The sequence below is a fragment of the Meles meles genome, chromosome 1 (assembly GCF_922984935.1).
Source record: "Meles meles chromosome 1, mMelMel3.1 paternal haplotype, whole genome shotgun sequence".
NCBI classification, from domain to species: Eukaryota; Metazoa; Chordata; class Mammalia; order Carnivora; family Mustelidae; genus Meles; species Meles meles.
This window is the reverse complement of record NC_060066.1, coordinates 181944733-181952246: the sequence shown is the minus strand read 5'-3', so window position 1 is coordinate 181952246 and position 7514 is coordinate 181944733. Positions and strand designations below refer to the sequence as shown.

Below are 7514 nucleotides of genomic sequence, written 5' to 3'. Positions count from 1 at the left end.
TAGTCTCTCTCCGAGCCTCTCGCGGCACCCCACGGCTCGGCCCTAGCAACCATTCCCCGCCCCATTCTAGCCGTGCTTCACAGCCATTGGCTGACTCGCGTGATCCGGGTCAGGTATTGGTCAACGGGGACGCCTCTCGGGAAGAGTTTCCACCCTCCCGTGTAGGTAAGAGGGTCTGCGGGAGATTTGCGGTGTTCTGAAAATGGGAAGGTCTCCCTTCCCCACCGTGTCTTATCCTACGGGGTGGACGGCAGTGCCCTTTGACTTACATCATCTCCTACCTCTGCGGTCCTTTACCAGACGCAGCTCCGAGGGCTGGAGGTAGAAAACCGTACAAAACGGCCTAGGGGACGCGTGCCAGCCCATCCTCCATCCAGTGGGTTGAGGCATATTCTGGCTGGTGGGGTGAGTGGTAGGCAGGGGAGTGGTGTCTTCAAAATGTTCTGTCCGTTGGGGACATAAAGGGGCTAGAGAATACAGTTTTCTTCTTTTATCCATGTATTTAACAAATACTTGCTAAGTTCCTATTATGTAGGTGAGCTCTAGTGAAGATTAAGCTTTTGGTCTTGACTTCCGTAAGTCTTAAAAGGAGAGGGAGAGAAACCATACATGAACCAACTCTGTGTGAGGGATAAATACTACAGAAGAATAGGCCCTAAGGATTTGAGGGTCTCAGAAAGTGTTAAAGGGGCATTTATGACAACGGGGATATGTCTTGAGCTGGGCCTTGAAAGACTCGTGGAGATATGGAGGACAAAGGACTCCTTGCAGGAGCCCAACGAGGGGAAACTGAGAGATGAGTGACAGAAATTTTGAGCATCTTATGGCCAGTGGAGATACTAATATGAGAGTAAACTCGGAAGAACAGTTAGGATCTTGGAGGGTCTTTGATGTCAAGCTCAGCTTTCAGCTTATGGGTAGATGATAAAAATTTTCCAGTGTATTTTATACCTATGAGCACAAGAGCTCAGACTTTATCCTGAGGACAATGGAGAGTCATTGAAGTACTTTAAGCAAAGGAATAATGATCAGATTTGCATTTTAGAGAGATCAATGGAAAGAATGGATGGGGGGTTGGGAGAAGGAAGGAAACTAGTTAGGAAGTTGTTTCAGTAATGGGGAAAGATTATGGTGACCTAAAGAATGGAGAGATAGCAGGAATGAAGAGGCGGAGATGGATTCCTTAGATACTTACGAACTAAAAAGAACTGGACGGGGTGCCTGGTGGGGCAAGTAGGAGAAATGAAGAATGACTTCTAAATTCCTGTCTTGAGCAAACAGAAAGAAGAGGTAGCAGGGTTTTTAGGAGAGGGTAAGTTCTGGGTCTGATGAATCTGAGATAACAGTGGGACATCCAGGTGGAAGTGTCCAAGAGTTTGGAATATGCCTGGTTGCTGCTTGCAAGAGAAGCCTAAACTGGAAGTAGAAACGTAGTGGTCTGTAGTGCCTTATAGACATCAGCCACACCAGTGGATGGATTTGTTGGGCTTCCCAGAAAGTATAAATAGGAATAAGAATAGAAGATGGCCTACAAGAGAGCCCTGAGAGGGGCACCTGGGTGGCTCAGTCAGTTAAGCATCTTCCTTCAGCTCAGGATCCCGGGGTCCTGGGATCAAGCCCCGCATCGGGCTCCCTGCTTAACGGGAAGCCTGCTTCTCCCTTTCCTACTCCCCCAGCTTGTGTTCCCTCTCTCACTGTCTCTCTGTCAAATAAATAAAATCTTTTAAAAAAAAGAGAGAGCCCTGAGAAGCCCCCCAAGGCTGAGGATCTGCAAAGGAAGGATGAACCTGCAAAGTTAATTGAGATGAAATGTCCAGAATGGTAAGGTAGTCAGTGGTAGAACGTGGTTTCAGAAGCCATGACAGGAAAGTATTGAAGGCCGATGACTAATCAAGTAAAATAAGGTCTGAAAACAATCCGGGGGATTTAGAAATAAGGAAGTTGTTGGTGACCTTTGTAAATGCAGTTTCAGTGGAGCCATGGGAACAGAGGTCAAATTACAGTGAATTGAGAAGCAGGTGGGAAGGTGAGAAGGTAAAAACTGTACAGTACACTTTTGAGACGTTTAGCTCTTCCCAAGAAAAAAGGAGACAGCAATAGCTGGAAGGAGACAAAGTTTTTATTCAGATGAGAGAAGTGCTGTTAGCACGGACCCAGCTAAAGGAAAAAAAGGATAAAATGACAGAGAAAAGGCAAAAACTGAGAGAGTAGCACCCCCAGAAAAGGAATAAGGTGGAGAAACTCACCTAGAAAAGCGGAGGGACAAAAAGGAAGCATGTGAGATCTACATATTGGTAGGTTTGGTGGCAGGAAGTTGAGGAAATTCTTGTTTGACGGTTTCTGTTTTCTCTGTGAAATGTGGACATGATATCAGCCAGTGAGAGTGGGATTGGAGATGGTGTGCAGGGTCTGAGAAGAGCAGAGAAGGACTGAACTAGCCTCAGTGAGTGAAGAACAGGAGCACGACGACTGAGGCAGCGTACAGATTTCTGGGCAGCTATGAGGTTGGTGACCATTTGGTGTCACAGCAGTGGTCTACATGGTTGTGTGGGAGGTTATTTCTTCCCCCAACAGTATTCAGGCATCTAGCAGTGAGTGCAGAGAGCTTAGTTGAATCTATCCAGGTTTGGGTTTCATCAGGCAGATGAAATGGAAGGACAAAGGACAAGGAAGTGGATGATCCTGGCAAGAGGTTGAGATGATGGAGGTTAGAACCTAAGCTGCCTAAGAGGGTGTAAAAGTGTTATGGACTGGGGGTCCCAGTGAAGTCAGGCGAGCACATATCTTGGAAAGAGTTGAATGAAAGAAATGTGATCAGAAAAGTGGAATAGTGGGGCACCTGAGTGGTTCAGCGGGTTTAGCCTCTGCCTTTGGCTCAGGTCATGATCTCAGGATCCTGGGATTGAGCCCCACATCGGGCACTCTGTCCGGTGGGGAGCCTGCTTCCTCCTCTCTCTCTGCCTGCCTCTCTGCCTACTTGTGATCTCTGTCTGTCAAATAAATGAATAAAATCTTAAAAAAAAAAAGTGGAATAATGAAGTTTGAGTAGTCCCATGTGATGGCAAGGCCCAGGATGTAGCCATGGGATTGGGTGGCTGGAGTGAAATACAGGACAGTCAAGATGTTGACATGGCCAGCCCCTCTAGATGATGGCAGGACTTGAGGAGGGAAAAAGATGTTTGTGAGCTAGGTACCAAAGCCCTGGATGAATTAAGTACGTTGTTCTGGAGTCTGTAGGCGATGATATGAATATGAGGTGGGGTAATGGTCAGTAGAAAAGAGTGGCATGAGCCTCAATGTAGTAAGGGTTTTTATAGGAAAGAAGTGGAAGAAGGAACTGGGTTGGGCTTTGATGAGCAGACACTAGCCCCCCACTGCCAGTCCTGAGAACTTTGGGGCGTAAGAGTATAAGCACCCTCCACTAGGGAGGGCTCTGTGTAAGTGGCACCTGGCGTAGAGCCAACTTTGGGGGCAGCCTGAGAGGAGGCAGAGCAGCTGTGGAGAAGCTAAGGGTGGAGGAGCCTGTTGGTGGGGAACAAAGGCTCTTGAGGGCAGAGTAAGAAGGCTGAGAAGGAAAGAAGGGTAGGAAATCAGGTCAGGGATGGTGAAGCAAAGAGCAGTGCAGGGCTGAGGAGAATGTGGGTAGAAGATGATGGTTGACCTAGAGAGTTAACGTTTTGTGGGGAGAGCGCAGCAGTGATCTGAGAGGAAAACTGGGGTCTGGGTAGAGAGTGAGGGTAGGTCTGAGGAGATGATGAAGGCAGAGGACGTTGTCAGAGGAAGGTGGGAGAAAGCCGGTCTCTGAGGAGAGGATGGAGGGAAAGGCAACTGTGAGGAAAAGATGGGGCACCTGGAGTCTGTAGGGAAGTGACGGGTGGCCGGAAGGATCTCAGATGAAGGAGATGAAGCAGAAGGAAGGGAATCTTTGAGAAGAAAGTGACTATTTGTAGCGTATATACCCTGAGGGCAGAAGTAAAGGCCAGGACAGCCTGTCACTGAGCCTGAGGTCAGAAGGAGAATGTTTCTTTCCTTGTCTCTCTTTCCACATGTGGAGCTGAAAGTGAGGATTTGGGGTGGGAGCCAGAAGAGAAGGCCTCTGTCCTGTTCTGCAGGTGGAGCCTGCAGGAACAGGGGACAGTGACGGCCTTGTCTCTGAGGCCATCCAGGGGCAGGGAGCCAGGCTGGCAGCCTGTGCCCTGGAGGCTTCTTGCTTTTAGAAATGTGTCTTTGATTTAGGGGGAAAAAAGCCCTCTGAGAAATTTTATTTAGAAACGAGATCAAGTGACCTTTTGGTTTTTAATACCTCTTCTCGCTTGTCACTAAAGACTTTTGACTTTAGTACAATAGCCGGGGTTTTTGAGATTTTGTGATTTTAGTTTCCCTGCCTGAGGAAGAGCCATTTGTCTGCTATAGAAATGATTTATGGATGAGTCCAGATTTATTCATCACCCTTGAAAATGGAGAGGAAATTAAAAACAAAGAGTCCACTCTGGGCTGAAGACAAAGTAGGTTTGTAGTCCTTGCAGAAGACTTTGCCAAGGTTAAAAGGCCACAAACAAACCAATTTGGACCACGGTTCCTAATCCGGATTTTAATTTCATGTGCTTTGATTTTTCAGGCCATTTTTCTCTCCAAGGTAAAATAATGACTATTTTAATTGGCTGCCACTTACAAGAGAGATTCCAATAAGCATGATGGCATACGTAGATTTTTCTCTGGCATTCCGTGTGTGCTCCAGTTCTTATGATCAAGCTGGTGAGGCTGACTTTTACTGCATGCTGCATGCCATGATCAGTTGACTATAAATTAAATCCCCTTTTCCAAAAGCCATTTTCCATTAGTGCTAATTTGTTTGCTTCTCATTTCCGCTGATCATTAGAGTCTCTGGTTGTGAGCACCAAATTGGAAATAATTTCCTTGACATTTCAAAAAAAATTTCCCTCCTTCTTGAACGCCATTTGGCTGCAGCTAAAGAACATTATGGTTTGCAGAGGAACAGTTCACTCCAATTACAATTTAACTGACCGTTCATGGCACTGAATCCCTGTCCTTAGTGTCCAGAGATGACACCGTTGCTGACATTGCTATTTTCTGTCATAGCTGTAAAATGCCTCACAGACTTTGCACCGGCCTTCTTGGATAGAGATTCTGCCACTGCGCGTGGCGGCTTTGGGAACTTGGTAGTTTTATGGACCTACATATCATGGACATTCAGATATAACCATCCAGACAGGAGCTGACTAATTCCTTCATCCAGTCACCTAGCATGCGTTTATTAAACGTCTATTTTGTGCCAAGTGTTATGCTAGACCCTAGAGACACAAAGATAGGGAAGACCAAACCCTGCCCTTGAGGAACTCACACTCCAGTGGGATGGAGGGTTAAGTTTTACAGCAGAATAGGGGAAGAGATGGCATAGGTACGACCACAGAACAAACAGCCCCCAGTTACCTTGGGGAATCAGCCAAAGGGCAAAAAGGAAGCTGGCCATTCTTGTTGGTAGAGCAGCACTGAGATCCACAGGGCCCTGGAAGGGCCCAGGCAGGTGAGACGTGAGATGCGGTTAGCCTGGGCCCAAGTCTGAAGGGTCTTTTTTTTTTTTTTTTTTTAAGATTTTATTTATTTATCCGACAGACAGAGATCACGAGTAGGCAGAGAAACAGGCAGAGAGAGAGAGGAGGAAGCAGGCTCCCCACTGAGCAGAGAGCCCGATGTGGGGCTCGATCCCAGGACCCGGGATCATGACCTGAGCTGAAGGCAGAGGCTTTAACCCACTGAGCCACCCAGGTGCCCCCCAAGTCTGAAGGGTCTTGTGTGCCACACGGTGTTTAGACTTTATCCTGTAGGCCAGTGGGAGAAATTGGGTGGTGAAGAAGGGAGGAAGGATAGAAGCTTGAGGGAAAGGCATTCAAGGAAGGTGTTATTTATGTATTGATTTTGGTTGGTGAAGATTGAGCAGGTGTTTAAGGAGAGTCAGAAAGATGGAAGCTGGAGGGACAGACTCGTGTACAGGGAAGGGCTGGGTGCTGACCTGGTAGGTTATAGAAGGGAGGTGTTCCTCATGGGCCCTATGTCCTCTGTGAGGTAGAGAGCCAGTCAGCTGGGCATCCTTGATTCCTCCCCCACTTTCATCCTCCACTGCCAGTCTCCAGGTCCTGCTGCTTCTCCCTTCTCCAGAAATGTGAGGCATTTGTGCTTCTCTCCAGCCCTACTGTCACCAGCATCTTTTGCCGAGATTAGAGGAACAGCCTCCTAACTGGTGCCCCACTTCCAGCCTTGCCCCCTTACGGTCATCTTTCTATACTGCAGTCAAGAGGATATTTCTAAAGATTTTATTTACTTATTTATTTATTTGACAGAGAGAGAGATCACAAGTAGGCAAAGAGGCAGGCAGAGAGAGGGGCGGGGAAGCAGGCTCCCTGCTGAGCAGTAAGCTTGATGCAGGGCTCCATCCTAGGACCCTGAGATCATGACCTGAGCCGAAGGCAGAGGCCTTAACCCACTGAGCCACCCAGGTGCCCCAAGAGGATATTTCTAAAACAAACTCTCTTCTTGTCTGCCTCGACTTAAAACCCTTCGGTACCTTCACATGGCCCTGGGGATCGTGTGCAGACCCTGCAGCACAGCCCGCACAGCCCTTCACTCTCTGGCCTCTGCCTGTTGTCACAGTTTTATCCTTTGCCATTTCTACCCTCAGACTGTCCTTCAGCTGTTCTGAGTAATCTCAGCCATGAAAATAGGAGCTCAGCTTTATGCGAGGTGGTCTGTTGGCCCTGTGAGGTATTACCACCTCTCCTCAGGCAAGAGAACAGAAGCCTAGAGAGGTTAAGTACTGTGTGTCAGGTCACTCAGCTGGGAGGTGTGCCACTTACAGAGAGATTTTCATAAGCAGGATGGCATACGTGTATGTGTGGCGATCATGGAGCTCTGGTGTCTGTGTTCCTAACCACAGTCCTATACCGTCTCCCACTTGCAATCCTTCAAATACAGCTTACAGTCTCTCCTCTCTAAGCCTTTGCATATTTTATTTCCTCTACCTGAAAGACCGTTTCATCACCTCTTCACCTGGCTGGCTACAGATCCCCGTTTGGCCTGGTTGGCATCTCTTCTGGAATGCCTTCCAGAGCAGCCACTACCTGATTCCCCCACCCACGGCTGGGTTCGATGTCCCTTGCTCACATTCCCACAGTGTCCTGTGCTTACCCCCAAGATGGGGAGGAGGGAGGCCGCTGCCGGAGATGCAGGCCAGCCAAGAGAAGAGGTCATGGTGCGGAGGCATCAGGGAAGCAAGCTTTCTCAGCAGGAGGAATGTCTATGGCAGCAGCAGGACAACTGAGCAAAAGACTGACCCATCCTCACAGAACTGAGCAATGAGGAGGTTAGAGACGCTGGGTGAAATAATGGGAGTGGAGTGAGGGGGATGGGTGGCAGGGGAGGGAGAAGCCAAATCACAGTGGGTTGAGGGGAGACTGGTCAGTGGGGGAACAGGAAAGAGTGTGTAGAAGGTTTTTAAG

The 7514-nt window shown here is 48.2% G+C and overlaps 1 protein-coding gene across 4 annotated transcripts in view; it reads left to right on the top strand.

The window, feature by feature from the left end:
* Positions 1 to 55: 55 nt before the first annotated feature.
* Positions 56 to 7514, top strand: part of ARMH1 (armadillo like helical domain containing 1) — a 51004-nt gene continuing 43545 nt past the window's right edge. Inside the window, exon 1 of one of the 4 annotated variants that reach the window (XM_045997799.1) lies at positions 56 to 165. The gene's annotated coding sequence lies outside the window, so the exon portion shown is untranslated. Of the gene's footprint in view, positions 166 to 204; positions 377 to 7356; positions 7379 to 7514 lie in introns of those variants that run through there. The other 3 variants (XM_045997807.1, XM_045997818.1, XM_045997829.1) reach the window with 3 other exon arrangements.